Here is a 15,480-nt window from a genome sequence, read left to right on the forward strand (position 1 = left end):
TCTTGTGAGGGAAACATAGCCTGGGAGTTCCTTAGAATGAAGGATGGTGAGACTTAGTTCCATGTACTTGAACATGTTATCATGACACCAGTCCATTGAGAAAGACATCATCAATGATAAAGGGGATCAGTAAAGAAGAAGGTGATGGACTGACACAGTGGCTGTAACAATGGGCTCAAACATATTTATTGTGATAATGGTGCTGAACTAGGCATTATTCAGTTCTGTTTTGCGTTGAATCACTGAGATTTGAAATTGATTCTGTGGCACTTAACATCATCAAAATTAAATGAAAAGACACAATATTCTTCCAAAGTTGAATGACAGTGCTGGGGAAAGGATATATGTTTTATTTTCCGTAGCAAAAGGAAATATGTAACAGACTACACTCTTTATAATTGTTCTTATGTGGAATTTCATTTTGCCTTGGTTAAATATTGGTTGCAAAAGTCTTGTCTTCGTATTTATAGAACATTAAGCATCCAAGGTTGTTTGGGTGCAGGAACATAAAGACTCTTAGTGACCCTACATGAAAGAGAACTCTCTGAAAGGATTTTCTTTTCTGTAATAATGATGGGATAACCTTATCAGGTCTTTAACCAACTGAGTCACCATGTGGTTTTGAACTGCCAACCTTTTGGCTAGAAGTTGAGTATTTAATCATGCCCACATAGTTTCGTGGTCCAGGTTCTACTACATATAATTTACATGTATCTACTTTTACTTCCTACAGGTGAATATTTATGTGTATGTTGACTGGTCTTAAGACATTATGTAGAGTTCTTCTAGGTCAATACTATTACTATTATTTGTTCCTTGAGTGTTTAATATGGGATTCTGTCCAATGCATTGTGTGATTTTAGTAGTAACCCTGGGCACCGTCTTCAGTGCCAGAAACACCTCCCAGAATTGTGAAAACTAAGAGTGACTCCTGTAATGGCCAAATACCCCATAAGACATATCAAGGAATTGATGCATTTGGGTTATGTTGTGGCAGTTTCATCATCTCTTGTCAACTTGGGAAGGGATGGAGTCTAGCCTGTCAATGAGATCTCAGCTTGATGACTTCATTTGTAGGTGCAAAGGAGATGAATATCTCCCTGGAAGCCAGACCCAGATAGCATCTCTTCTTGTTGAGACATTCCTGTTTACAAAGCCACATGGAGCTACACTGATGCAGCTAGAGCCCTGGAACTGGAGGGGCCATGTGCAGACCCATGACAGTGCTGAGATGCTTCCATCACCATAAGAACCACAAGACTTTCCACCCACCGGCCTGTGATCTACATCATTGCATGTGTTTCATGAATCTGAAGAAGAATTTATAGACTGATATCAGACATAGGGGCTAATATTGGACTTATGGACTTGATCTAAGCTGGGATGTTTTCTTAATATACAAATACTCTTTGATATAAAACTCTTTCTTACACACATGTGAGTTTCTCCCTGGATTTGTTTCTCTAGTATACCCAGAATAGCACATGGTGTTACAGAATAATATTAAATCTGTCATGGGCTGCCTGAAGGACAAGCAGGTCTGTCTTGGAGTAAACACATCTTGTTTAATTCTTGTAATCATTCAAATAAGATTGTAACTCACTTATTTGGGCATGACATTAAGGAGAACCAGAACCCAGAGAATGATCTTGTACTTGGTAAAGTAGAATGTCAATGAAAATGTGAGAGACTTTCAATGGGACTGATTGTCCTAAGGCTGCAATGATGAGTCCAAAGAGAGGGATGATTGTAAGGATGGCGCACTTTCGGGCAGTATTTCATCCTGTTTGTATTAGTCTGGGTACTTTAGAGAAACAAATCCAACGAAACTCATATGTATAAGAGAGTTTTATATAAAGGCAAGTGCACATCAAGAAAACATCCCCAACCGGTGCTGCCCAGGCCCACAAGTCCAACATTAGCCCATACGTTCAACACCAATCCACAAAGTCCATTTCCATCTCAAAAATACATGTATTGACACCGACTGCAGGAGGAAAGCTGAGTCAATTAATGTGTAAGCATCTCAGCTCTGGCAGAGGTCTCAACATGGCTGCTCCAGTATCTAGGGTGCATTGGGGTGGGTTCATGTGGCTTCTTCTCAGGGATGTCTTGCAGGAAGTAACCCTTGCCAGCTGAAGCAGGGAACTGGCTAAGGCAGCTGCACCTTGGTCCAACCATCAGAAAACAAGAGACCCGAGAACTAGAAAGATGAGGCTCACCGAGCCATTTAGCACTCTGCCCTTCAATTAACACCACGTGTTTATCCGCTACATTGCACAATAAACTAACCACCTCACTGTTGTTCATGTGATCACTGTGAACTTAAGCCAACTTAAAGATCCCTAACAAAATATTATGCAGGTTATTGTAAGTTAAAATTATTACATAAACATATATTTGTGAGTATTCACTGGAAGGAAAATATTGGACATGCAGCTGATGGATTGGAGAAGATTTGAGGCTCACATAAGAATTTTATACTGCATTAATATTTTTATAAGGAGTTTTGGTGGCATAGTGGTTATGCATTGTGCTAAGATTTGCATTCACCAGTTTGCAACTACTAGCCACTCCATGGAAGAAAGACAGGGGATTCTACATCAGTAAAAATCAGAAACTCACTATAAATTGGCATTGAAATAATGGCAGTGGGTTTGGGTTTGGTTTTCTTTTAATATTTTTAACTTGACAACAAATGGCACTAGTTAGTGTCCTGAATTGTAAACTGAGATCTGAGTACATATTGTTGTGAAGTCTGCCTTTGGGTAGATGGTAAATAAAGGCCATCCCTATAAAAAGAAGTATGGTCAGATGCCTGGAGATTCCCTAGAATCACACTCTGCACAATGGTCCCTAGAGAGGTGCTGACAAGGCGAGGGAACCACAGCGTCTGAGAGGAAAGCATCACTGACCTAAGTCTCTTGCATCTGCTTAAACCATGACCTGATGTACTAAGGTTTGTGTCTGGGCTCACACTGACTTCCCATCACTGTGTCTCTAGCACAGTAATACACGGCTGTGTCCTCAGGATTCACAGAGCTCAGTTTTAAATAAACTTGGCTCTTGGAGGTGCCCAGGTGATGCTGACTTGGGCCTGGAGAGCTGGATTATAGTCTGTGCTCCCATCACCCTGTATATCACCAACTCACTCCAGTCCTTTTCCTGGGGCCTGGCAGATCCAGTACACACCATAGCTGGTTAAAGAGAATCCAGAGACAGTACAGGTGAGAGACAGGGTCTGTGAGGGCTTCACCAGTCCAAGACCTGACTCATAATTGCACCTTGGCCAGGATACCTGGGTATAAAGACAAACACAGTGAGTCGTGTGCTCAAATGCTGTAATCTCAGACTTCATGTACGAATCTCTGAAGCACTCACCTCCCAGAGTTGCCACCAGAAACAAGAAAAGCCATACACAATTCATGTTCATGTGGCTGAGATTCATGATAAAGGAATGCTCTCCAGGGTGAGAAGGCATATGACTTTAAGTACATGTATGCTGTGGTTTCATCTGAATGCATATTAGGTATTTGCATGTGGGACGTGCGGTTGTATGTAAAAAGGTGGAAAGGGCAGAATGGTGGTGTCCAAGTGTGTAATCTAAAAAGACTTTTCCCCAGCTTTGTCTTCCCTAAAAATATGCCAAACATTAGAGGCTATTTGCCAGCGTATTGTGGGAGGTAATTGTTTCCATGGAGAGCCAGAGAAGTGGTCAAACCTGCTCAGTGACATCCAAAGTTAGGCTGCCATCCTGAATCTGAGATCCGTCCTTCTTGGCACAGGTATACCCCAATCCCTCCCCTTCCTATTGCCTGTATACCCCTAGATTTTCATCCTCTCATTACTGTATTACCTATAGTATGACCCCTCCCTGTGATGTGTGTCTTTACCTGAAATTAGGGGGCTTGCACACCCTCAAAGGTATATAAATCTTGGTTAGAAATAAAGAATCTCTCTCCCGTGGTGCTCTCCTCTGCGGTCCTCGCTTCCGTGTCCCCTCTCCCCTTGTTCTCCTTCCCCTCACTCTCCTGCCCTCAGGTCTCCCATCTCTATGGGAATCACGGAGCGGGGCTACGGTGAGCATGCTAACATGAAATTTGTCTGATTCCATCATTTTACTCTTTCTTCTATCGCCTGTAATTCTCTATGAGTTTACTATAATCTTTAATTATTATCACTGTACAATTGTGCCTACCAGACCTGGGATGATTTGTGAGGCGCTGGCTACCCTGACAGCCATGGGAGAATACAGTCTTCTCCCTGAGGTCTTCACTCTAGCAATCATACAAACATCTGTGCAGATTTCATGTTTAATGTAGCTTTATGTCATTTCCATCAAAATACCCAGATGTTCTATTGAAATTAAAGACAATCTCTATCCTCACGATATTTAGGTAACAAGACCAGGCCTACCTGAATCTTTCCATACATCTGAACACATAGGGAAACTAGAGTATGTCATCCATAAAGCTCCTTGGCCCTATGATATTTCAGAATATTTAGAAAGGAGTAAAAATACTTTAACCCTATCTTCTAGATTTAGAGTTGGAATAAAAGGTTTCCTAACAATATGGTTATTGTGTGGTTAAAAGAAACCACAGAAATAAGAAAAAGTGCATTTATCCTCTCATGAGTTATTACCGAGGGTGGGCATTGGGCTCAGTGTATTTTGAGAGGCGCCTGCTAACAGCGAGAGGCGTTTCCTGGACTTACACTGTCTTCCACAACTGTGGGTACCTCAGCAACATTCTTTTCTGGTACTGAGCTTTCAGACTCTTGGTCAGGAGTATTACCTGGAGTTGTCTCTGCAGGTTTCCTGCCATGGGCAGTAGAGCTACCATAGTGGTCAGCACAGCAGTTCTAGCTGACCAGGCACTGCAGTCCTTACCCAGACTCCTGTCTTCACTTCTATCTTCTCTTGGTCCAGAGCTGGTGGATCCTTAGCATCCATGCAAGTCTGCTTTCTCCCTGAGACTGGTTTTCTGTCTGGACTCACACTGACTCTCACTCACCGTGAAAAGCTTGGGCCATAGAGAATGATACAAGTTGCGAACACTCTGAATTGGTTGCAGTGAAATGAAGTGAGATCGATTCATGTAGATATTTATATAGATATTGTTATGAGATATATGCCACAATAAAATATCAATCAAGAAAGACATTTGCCTGAAAGACAATCAAAGTATTAAACAGAGGTTAGGGTTCATTCTGTCCACAGAAATAGGAACCATACTTAAAGCAGATTTCTATTCAAAGTAATTCAAGCAAGAGAGTTATAGAGTTATTTATTCCATGTTAAGGAAGAAATTGTCAAGTGAGAATTCTTTTTATGGGTTTCTGTGATGCGTTTGGGAGGGAATTTTGCAGCTGTTGGTAATTGTTGAACACAATAATAATCTAATGCCATTTGTGTTAGTCTGGGTACATTAGATAAATGATCCACAGAAACTCATATGTATAAGAGAGTTTTATATAAAGGTTAAGTGCACATCAAGAAAACATCCTAACTCAGTGGTACCCAAGCCCACAACTCCAACATTAGCCCATATGTCCAACACCAATCCACAAAGTCTTCTTCCATCTCACAAAACATGCACAATGAGGCCGATGGCAGGAAGAAAGCCAAGTAAGAGAATGTGTAAGCATCTCAGCACAGGCAGGGTCAACCCTCAGCTGTTCTAGCACTCAGGGCTTCATGGGGGTAGGTCCATGCAGCTTCTCTTAAGGGATGTTCTTGCAGGAAGTGAGCCTTGCCAGATGAAGCAGGGAACTGTCTAAGGCAGCTGCACCCTTGTCTGACCATCAGAAAACAAGTGACCCTAGAACTAGAAAGGCGAGGCTCACCAAGCCATTTATCCCTCAGCCCTTCAATTGACCCCATAAGAGTTTATCGGCCAGGTTGGCACAATAAACTATGTACCTCTCCATTGAATTATGTATGAGAAGAATGTTGAAAATATTATTTTGTAGCACATATATGATAAAAATAACTTAGAATATGACATAGTTTTCATTTTTTACTCACAATTAGAAATGATGGAGAGTGTTGCTGGTACAACATTTCAAAAGACTAGCTAAAATATTCAATCAGAAAAGAGATTATGATATAAGCCAGAAATTTGAATTTATAAAAAGTGTTAGCAATGGAATAAATATTCTTTATTTAATATTTTATTTATTGTCTCACTTTTCCTCCAAAACTGTTTTATTGGGAGCAAATGCAGTTGTCATATCCATCCGTAGTTCAAGTGCATCAAGCAGTATTATACAACTGCTACCCCAATTAGCTTGAAAACATCATCTTCCTTTCTCAACTAGTGGCACCATCTCCCTTTATTCCACCACCACCACCACTCCACTGTAGTCCCAGAAACCCCTATTCTACTTGCTGTCTCTTTATGTTAATCAATTCTGGCTTTCATCTACCATCAAAAAGAAAAACATATCGCTGAAATTCAAGAATGCTATCCCCCAATGACAAAATACATGAGATAAACTCCAATAAGAATTTAAATTGAGGAAGCAGGCAGTCCAAGTGCAGTCAGCAGCCCTTCCTTGGAATCCATAACAGACCTAGGTGTGCTTCGGATGTGTCAGTCTGGCTACTGGAATGTGAGGATCTTGTCAGTTGACTGCCTTTCTCAGGATATTCTGGATCCAAAAGCACTCTTTAGTAGCTGGTGTCCTGCAACACGCCCTGTGGCTCATGCTGAACACGCAAACTGCTTGTCATATGCATGATATTGAATACAGCAAGAAACAACAAAAAACACCTACTCCCTGCCTTCAAGGAGATTTCAGCTCACAGCACAGCCTTATTTCTCTATGTTTGCTGTTCTTCAACTGCAGCACAAAGGAGGGATGCTTGCAAACCTCCCTCCCTGCACTGGCCACAGAGTGAAACCACTGGCTGTGAGGACTGCTGCCTACTCTGATGGTGAGCCGGCTCTGTCTCTTCTCTGTGAGCAAACTACTGTTGCACACAGAGCCTGTGTGTGAGCTGAGCTTTTGTCAGTGACTTCCGACACTGGTTTAACAGAAATCAACAGTTATATGTGTGCAGTACACAAGAAGGGGAGTAATTCAACTTGAAGGGAGAATAAGGTTATTTTTATAAAAGAACCTTGTAAATTGAAGCACAATCAGGAAAAATATATTTAAAAGGAAAACCATTAACATGTTAAGAAAGATTTTTAAAATAATATAAAAGATGTCACAGAAAAGGATGATATAATTAAAATGAGAATATGATATATGAAGTTTTGTGGAGACCAGGATGATGGAAAAAATAGAACAATTTTTAAAAATAGAACAATTCCTGATAATAATATGAAGTATGATTAAACACAATGCAGAATACACAGAAAACAAATTAATGGACATAAATAAACAAAACAAGATGCAAATTCAGAAATTCGATAACTATAAGCCATTGGCACCGTTGAATCCCGAATCACAGTGATTCTAGGACAGAGTAGAACTGCTCCGTAGGGTGTCAGACACTGTTAATCTTTTGGAGGAGCAAACAGCCTCATCTTTCTCGCTTGGAGGAGCTGGTGATTTCAAACTACTGACATTGAACTTTGCATCCCAATGTAAAATAGATAAAAAGATGGCAAAATGAAAACCTGTGCCAGGGGAGGCTAAGAGTTAAGTGAGAAAGCCCTAATTCCACAGGAAATCCTCCCTGTCATCCATCTGTGCCTGTCTAAGGCTGGGTTCTCTGCGCCCCCTGCTGCCCAGTGTCTTCCCTGCAGGGGAGGTTTGTGTCTGGGCTCACACTGACTTCCCCTCACTGTGCTCCTTGCACAGTAATACGTAGCCGTGTCCTCAGCGGTCACGGAGCTCAGCTGCCGGGAGAACTGATTCTTCGATGTGTCTCTGGTGATGGAGAGTCGGCTTTGGAAGGACGGGTTATAACCTGTATTACCACCATAATCTATGCACCCCATCCACTGCAGCCCCTTCCCCGAGGTCTGGCGGATCCAGCTCCAACAGTAAACACTGCTTGTTATGGAGAAACCAGAGACAATGCAGGTGAGGGACAGCTTCTGGGAGGGCTTCACCAGTCCTGGACCCGACTCCTGAAGCTGCACCTGGGACAGGACGCCTGCAAATTAAAAAAAGAAAATTCCATGTCAGTCACAACTATCTCCATAGACCCAGGTCGGATATCTGAATCTCTCACCTTGGGGAACTGTCACAGGCACAGCAGAACACACAGCAATAGCATCTTTAGACCACAGCTCTGTTTCCCAAGAGACCCACAGCCCTGTCTGTAGAGAACTGATAGTTTTCCCACCCCAAGGGTGAAATTGTACCCTAGTGCCTGAAAGATAATTTGCATATGAGGGAGTCCTGTCCTTATAAACAGAAAGTGATAGAGGCCAGGCCCCCCTTTATCTTCTGAGCCCATGGTACGGTAACTGTTTGAACTCATATGTTAAGCAGGGACCCTCAGTTCTTGCTTCAGCCCCATTAACACTTTGGCAGAGTTGGGGGGTTGGGTGTTTCCAGTTTGTTAGGAGGATACACATCCACACCCAACGTACATGGTTCTATCTCAACCATGTCACCCATGCACTCCCTCTGCAAACGGCCAAATTACTGGTGCCTCAGCCATTGTTATCTGAGTCTTTGCCGCTGGAGTTTCAGCCACAGGTGTGGACCCTTTGGCGTGGACCGCCTCTCTCCTCTCTGGCTCCTCCCCGAGCCCCGCCCCAAGCCGGCCAGGCCCCGCCCACCCCCTCACCAGGCGCCTGTGCTGGCATCTCAGCAGAAATGGGCGGGGAAAGAGCTGCCTTGAGAGGAAGTGAAGGCAGACCCCTACCCCTCTCTGACCCCGCCAGCTCCTCCCACCCCGGGTCACGCCCAGACAGGGCCGGAAGTGGCGGTGTCTTATTCTGAACTGCAACTCACTGCAAGGATTCCACTGTCGGTGCTCTGCTTGCGGTGCCAGAGAAGCGTCCACAGCCTGAGCACCCTGTTGCTGGCGCTCCCAGGTGGGAGGCTCTGGGCTCCGGGACATGTATGTGGGCGGAGGCTGTTTTATTCCAGCTGACTAGGGTGCAAGCGCCCTTTCTCTCCCCCAGGAACCCTGCCAGCGCTTCTCTTGGTGAGAGGTGGGCGGGTGTCCCCAAGGCCGGTCCTATTTCCCTGCTTTCAGATTGGTTGTGGTTCATGGTGGGAGTCCCTGTTGGAGAAAGGGGATCCCGGCTGGGGTTTGGGGCTTCGGGGTTCCCTGATTCTCTCTTTGCGGGTCTCCTAACCCCCCTCCCTTGTTTCCTTCCGCACAGCGATGCCTCCTCCCGAGACTCCTTGTGCCTCCTCAGCTCAAAGGTGAGCCCGGGATCTTGTTCTGCTGACCTCTCTCTGGACCCGACCAGAGTCTGTTCTAGGCGCAAGATCTCTTGCTGGTCCGTGACAGAAACGTCTTCCCTGGCTTTAAAATATTGGTGGCCGCCCTTTCTTCTTACTCTTTGTTTTTATTTCTATCTATATATTACTAAGGTTTTTAAAATCATTCCCATTTCATTTCCTTTCTATTCTTTATTGTTTCTGTTGGGTTCAGTTTGTGAAGCACAAAAGGAGTGGATGCCTAGAGATGAAATAACATGCGAGTGTCTGTAAGGATGCCTGGGTGGGGTCGGGGTGGGTCGCTGGCGGAGTTGGGGAGGGTGAGGGGACTTGGGGAGTAAGAATGAAGGATTGAGGGGACTGAACACTACAACTGAAGGTGACTAATAAGTCTGCTTAAAGGCGATTTAATCATAGTGGGAAAATAGACGATGTGAAATCGATTGTGGTAATGATTGTGGAATGCTTAAGATGGCTGAATTGTGGGATTATGTGGGATATGTGGATTAAGTGCCCCAAAACATGTTAAAAAGAAAGAAAGATGCTCTCCATCACAAAAGTAATCTAACTAAACTATGCACAGAAGAATCAAAAACCAAACTGAAACAAAGGAACCAAAAACAAGGTAATGTTAAGGTGTTCAACCTCTATTTGGGGGATGAAACTGGAAGTGACCCTGAAATGGGCCCTTGGCGTTTGAACGTTGTGAGGCTGAAGGACAATTTATTTGGGGCTGGTGTAGTGGGCGTTGGCCCTGGGGCCCTTGGCCAAGGCGCCTCTGCCAGCTGTCCAGGCAGCAGCAGGCTCATGGTCACCAGGATGTCGCAGGCTGTGATGGTGGAGTAGTTTGGAAGGTGCCAGTTGAGATGCCTGGTCGGCGATGTGCCCAAAGGTGTCTTTGATCAACGAGTGCACAACGCTCATGGCCCTGAACGAGATACTGGAGTCTGAGTGGACCTACTGGAGCATCTTGTGCACATAACACACAGTAGGTCTCCTTGCCGCTGCATTGGCATTTCTTGCTGTGCTCCCTTTGAGCCTTAGCTGCAGCCTCCTTGGGACTCCTCCCTGGAGCAGGCAGGGACTTAGCAGGGTCAGGTGGGTTGTTTGACTGGGACGGTACACCTGGTAAAGGTAATGTAGGTGTCCTAAGGCGAGCTGAGGGAGGACAGAAACCTCCCCTGGAGCAGAAATTGTTGAAGCTCACTGGATCTTGATTTTTAGTAGGAATTTAGACCATGAAAGAAGGACCTCTAGATCCCTCTGACCTGTTGGGGTTTCAGCAGGAAGTGTTGGAAAAGTTACCACAGGGATAACTGGCTTGTGGTGGCCAAGTGTTCATAGTGATGTCACTTTTTAATCCTTCAATGTCGGATGATTTGATCTAATCTTCCTTGTAAGATGGGGGTGGAGGGGTGAGGGGCAGGAGTAGAGGAGGGAGGACAGGAGAGAGGAAGGAGGTGAGAGGGAATGATTGGAGCTGCCTCCACACTCCCTGATCGCCCCTAGCCTTGAACCCCGGGCAGCCACCTGCTGGAAAAGGTGTGTAGGCCAGCCACTGAGTGGGGACTTGTTTTTCTCGACACTACCTAGGTGGTCAATGAGGAGGTCCTGTTAGGAAAATGGGTTGGAGATGCTCACATTGTGCACTTGTGTGTCAGCATGCCGTTTGGATCCCTGGCCCGCTGTCGGCACTCTCCCACCCTGGGGTCCCCAGGCTTTCCCACCTGTCTCACAAACTTGAATAGTTGAGTTGGATCCCATTTTATTTTTGTAGATCTTATCATTGTTTCAAAATGTTTCACACACACAAAAATCTATTTTCAATTTCATTATTTATGTGATTTTGGTGTGTACATAAGTGCATGTGTGTGTACCATACACGTTTTTGTAGTATCCTTTTTGATAACAACTAAGGATGTTTACCAGTAGTTTTGTTAGGGCAAAATGTGTGCTACCTGCTAACTGCATATATAAATCTCCTAGTACTGCTTTTGCCCATTTTAGCCCTGCAGGCAGGCTGGCCGGCTCTCCCTGCTCTCTGGCAAACAGCATCACCTCCTCCTCCTCTTGTGTTTTAGAAGGGTATAGGTGTGTTTGAAAGATGGTCAGCATCTTAATATGTAAGGGTTAATGGTTTGGGAGTTGGAGATTAGCAGTTTATCATTAGGGGTTTAAGTACCAAGTATTTTTGTGTGTTGAAATGTTGCCTAGAACATTTTAACATTTACTACCTATATATAGTATTTATGACCTATTTGGCAACTTTTAAAAAATTTAATAAATCTTTTTATTGGGGCTCATACAACCCTTATCACAATGCATAAATATATCAATTGAGTAAAGCACCCTTATACATTAGTTGCCCTCGTTATTCTCAAAATTCTCCTTCCACTTGGGTTCCTGGAATCAGCTCGTTTTCCTTTTTATCCCTTCCCTTCCCTCCCCGCTCTCCCCTCCCCCATGAACCCTTAATAGTTTATAAATTATTATGTTATCTTATACTTCCAGGCCTCTCCCCTCACCCACCTTCCCATTGCCCATCCCCCAGAGATTAGAGGAAGGTGATCACACAATGATGGTTTTTGTTCTTGGTGTCTGCCACCTGGTCCGTTCAACACCTTGTATTCGCTTAGGTTGCGCACTTCTCTGTGGGCTTTGTTGTTTCCGAGCTAGATGGCCGCTTGTTTGCCTTCAATTGGCAACTTTTTTACATGACATCTTCAATTTATGATGAATAAGGAATTTTCTTTTCTTCTTTTTGGAAGTCATTTTCTTCTTTTTATTAATTCTTTTTTTCTGATCAATCTAGCTAGTATCATTTTTAATATGAGTGGTGAAAATGGATATGTATGTTTATCCTGATTCTGCGATGGGGTGAACTTTTTTCTCTTTCTCTTACATGTGACATTTTCAAAGTTTTTTTTACAAGAATGTATATTAGCATATTGAGTTTTACCTATTTCATGTTAGATTTGTAGTTGTTTTTTTTTAACATGAAAAGCTTTTTACTTTGTTTATTATTCATTCTGTGTCAATTTAGATAATTGACTTTTCCCCCATCACTAGGCATATTTGAGTGTTCATTTTCTTGTGTTAAATCAATTCTGGGATGAATTAGAATTAATCTTGATGCATGCTTATTTTAATATATTGTCTGACTCAGTTTCCTATTTTAAAAATAACTTTTTCATTCAGATCCATTATCAACACTCGTCTATAGTTTTCTTAAAATATCGTCATCTGACATGGGTATCAGGTTATTTCTTGTCTCATAGAAAATGTTACTAAGTGCTCTAAAAACTATTGTTATGTTGGAACCCAATAAGTTGAACTTAAGCAACAAAACAGTAAAAAAGTGCTTATTAATCTTATGTGAATACTCTAGCTGCCAGAATTTTTAGTTTTCATCTATCTTACAGTTAGGCTGGAAGTTTCTCAAGAAATTTTATTTTGATTCAATTGATTATAGACCTTCTAAGCATCCTGCAATCCAGTGAGTAATTATTGTCAGTCTCTTGCTCTGCTGGATCCTCTGAACTTCCAGCTGAACCCTCAGTGTACAGGACTGCATGATTTACAGTTTCCTAGACAGACAAATAGCTGCTCACCACTTAGTGAGTGTGTTGTTTTAGACTAGAGCCCATGTTCCTGAAAGTACTCTGCCACCTGGCATGCTGTGAGGCCCTTAGAGAACTGCCTTCAGCTCACCAAAAGAATGGACTAATGAGGGGTGGAAATGCCTCAGTGATTTTGTTGTCACCTTGTTTGTTCCAACTTTTTTTAACTGAAGAAACCTCTTCCCTTTTTTTCATGAGAGAAATAATATCTTTTGTAAACATAACACACTAATGTCTTTGTGTTTGCGCTGGGTGTATATTTGTGGTTTCTGAGACTGTTGTCATATCAGCTGTCATTGAGTCAGTGCCATCTCACTGGGACCCATTGCACAACAGAACAAAACATTGCACTCTCCTGTGCCATCCTCATAATTGAGGATGAACGCATGTTTTTAAAAAATTTATTTATTTTAACTCATTTTATCAGGGGCTTGTACAGCTTGTATTACAATCCATGCATATATCAATTGTGTTACACACATTTGTACATGTTGCTATCATCACTTTCAAAACATTTTCTTTCTACTTGAGCGCTGTATCAGCTCATTTTATTCTTCCCTCATGAAGCCCTGATAAATTATAATTTTTTATTGCTTTTTCGTGTCTTATACTGTCTGATGTCTCCCTTCACCCACTTTTCTGTTGTCCATCCCCCTGAGAAGGGGTTATATGTAGATCATTGTGTTCATTTCCCCTTTCACCCCTCACCTACCCCTTACTCTCCTGGTATTGCCACTCTGATTATTGGTCCTGATGGGTTTATCTGCCCTTGATTCCCTGTGTTTCTAGCTCTTTTCGGTACCCATGTGCATTCTCTGGTCTAGCCAGTTTCGTACAGTAGATTTGGGGTCATGATTGTGGGGTGGGGGGAGCACTAAACAACTAGAGAAAAGTTGTATGTTTCATAGGTGTTATACTGAACCCTAACTGGCTCATCCTTGTGACCCATTCTGATAGGTTAGTTTATTGTGCCAACCTGGCTCATAGGAACATGGTATAAATAATGTTGCAGTTTGATTGGAGGGCAAAGAGATAAATGGCTAGGCAAACCGTGCCTCTCTCTCTCTTGCACTCTTCTCATCAGATCAGGGTGCGCCTGCTAGTTCTCTGCCACAACTTGTGAGCTACACTAAGTGTTGGCCTAACAACCTGTGGATCATGTCACTAGAGCTTGAGGTTCCTTTGAGAAGTGCTTCATCATGTTGCTGATGTATGCATCACTTGAGCTTGGGACTGTTGGATCCTATCTTCTTGCTCTTTGTTGATGATCTGCCCTTTGTTTGCTGCCTGTGTCCAGACTGCCTGCATTGCCGTACATAAGACTCACCTGTCTGCTTCCTTGACCTTGGACCCAGTGGCCCTCATGAGTTGAAGGACTTCCAGTATATTAAATGTTTCACGGAAGTGAGTTGAACTGAGCACTCTGGACAGCTGTGTGAACAAATTAGCTGCTATATTCTTTTGTGCTTTATATGTCTATCCATTATATAGAATATATAATAATATATAATGATTATATATAATGGTTTTATATATAATGATTATATATTGTATATGTAATAGATGTATGTATGCACATATCTATATATATTCACAAGTGTCCTGGTTTTGTTTCTGTGTAACACACCCTTCTGTAAGGGGGTGTCCAATTGCCTACAGATAGACTTTGGGTCTCACTCCACACTACCCCTCTTTCAAATTGATAGGATTTTTTGTTCTGTGTCTCTGATGCCAGATACCTGATCCTATTGACACCTCATGATCACACAGGCTTGTGTGCTTCTTCCATGTGGACTTTGTAGCTTCTCAGTTTGATGGCCTTTAGGACCCCAGAAGCTATATCTTTTGATAGCCAGGCAGCATCAACTTTCTTCACCATATTTGCTTCTGCACCATTTTGTCTTAATCGATTGTGTCAGGAAGCTGAGCATCATGGAATGCCAGGTTATTAGAACAAAGTCTTCTTTCATTGAGAGAGTACTGGGGTAGAGGTCCAATGTCTATCTGCTACTTTTATACTTAAAATTTAAATATATTTACATAGATATGTTACCCTTTTGTCATATATATGTGTACATATGTAAATGACTGTATTTAGAACTCTATAAATGCCCTTTGTCTCCTACTTCTTTCCTCTATTTCCTTTTACTTTCCTCTTGTCCCACTATCATGTTTGGCCTTCATCAGTTTTCAGTAATTCCTCTCATTACATTGCCCTTGATCACGCCCTACCAGGCATCCTACACTCTCCTCAACGTCGATTTTAGATCACTTGTTGTGCCCTTGACCCCAGGCTTACAGCCACTTCCTTTCCCCCACTTCCCTGTTTCCTTTATCCCCCCCCCCCAGAACCATCAGCCCCATTGTTGTCTCCTCTGGTGTGTTTATCCTGCCAATCTTATCTAGACAGACATGCGGAGACAATAATAAGCACAGAAACAAGACAGAGCAAAATAACAACAACAAAAAAGGAAGCAACCACCGGAAAAAAAGAGAAAAG

The 15,480-nt window shown here is 42.8% G+C and overlaps 1 long non-coding RNA gene across 10 annotated transcripts in view; it reads left to right on the forward strand.

The window, feature by feature from the left end:
* The first annotated feature begins 8,852 nt into the window (after positions 1 to 8,852).
* The window catches only part of LOC142436640 (uncharacterized), an 80,261-nt gene continuing 73,633 nt past the window's right edge, over positions 8,853 to 15,480 (forward strand). For 9 of the 10 annotated variants that reach the window (XR_012782042.1, XR_012782043.1, XR_012782047.1 and 6 more), the window contains exons 1-2: positions 8,853 to 9,005; positions 9,300 to 9,342. This is a non-coding gene — a long non-coding RNA (uncharacterized LOC142436640). The remainder of the gene's footprint in view (positions 9,006 to 9,299; positions 9,343 to 15,480) is intronic. The other variant, XR_012782041.1, reaches the window with a different exon arrangement.

This window comes from Tenrec ecaudatus, unplaced genomic scaffold (genome assembly GCF_050624435.1).
Source record: "Tenrec ecaudatus isolate mTenEca1 unplaced genomic scaffold, mTenEca1.hap1 Scaffold_520, whole genome shotgun sequence".
NCBI classification, from domain to species: domain Eukaryota; kingdom Metazoa; phylum Chordata; class Mammalia; order Afrosoricida; family Tenrecidae; genus Tenrec; species Tenrec ecaudatus.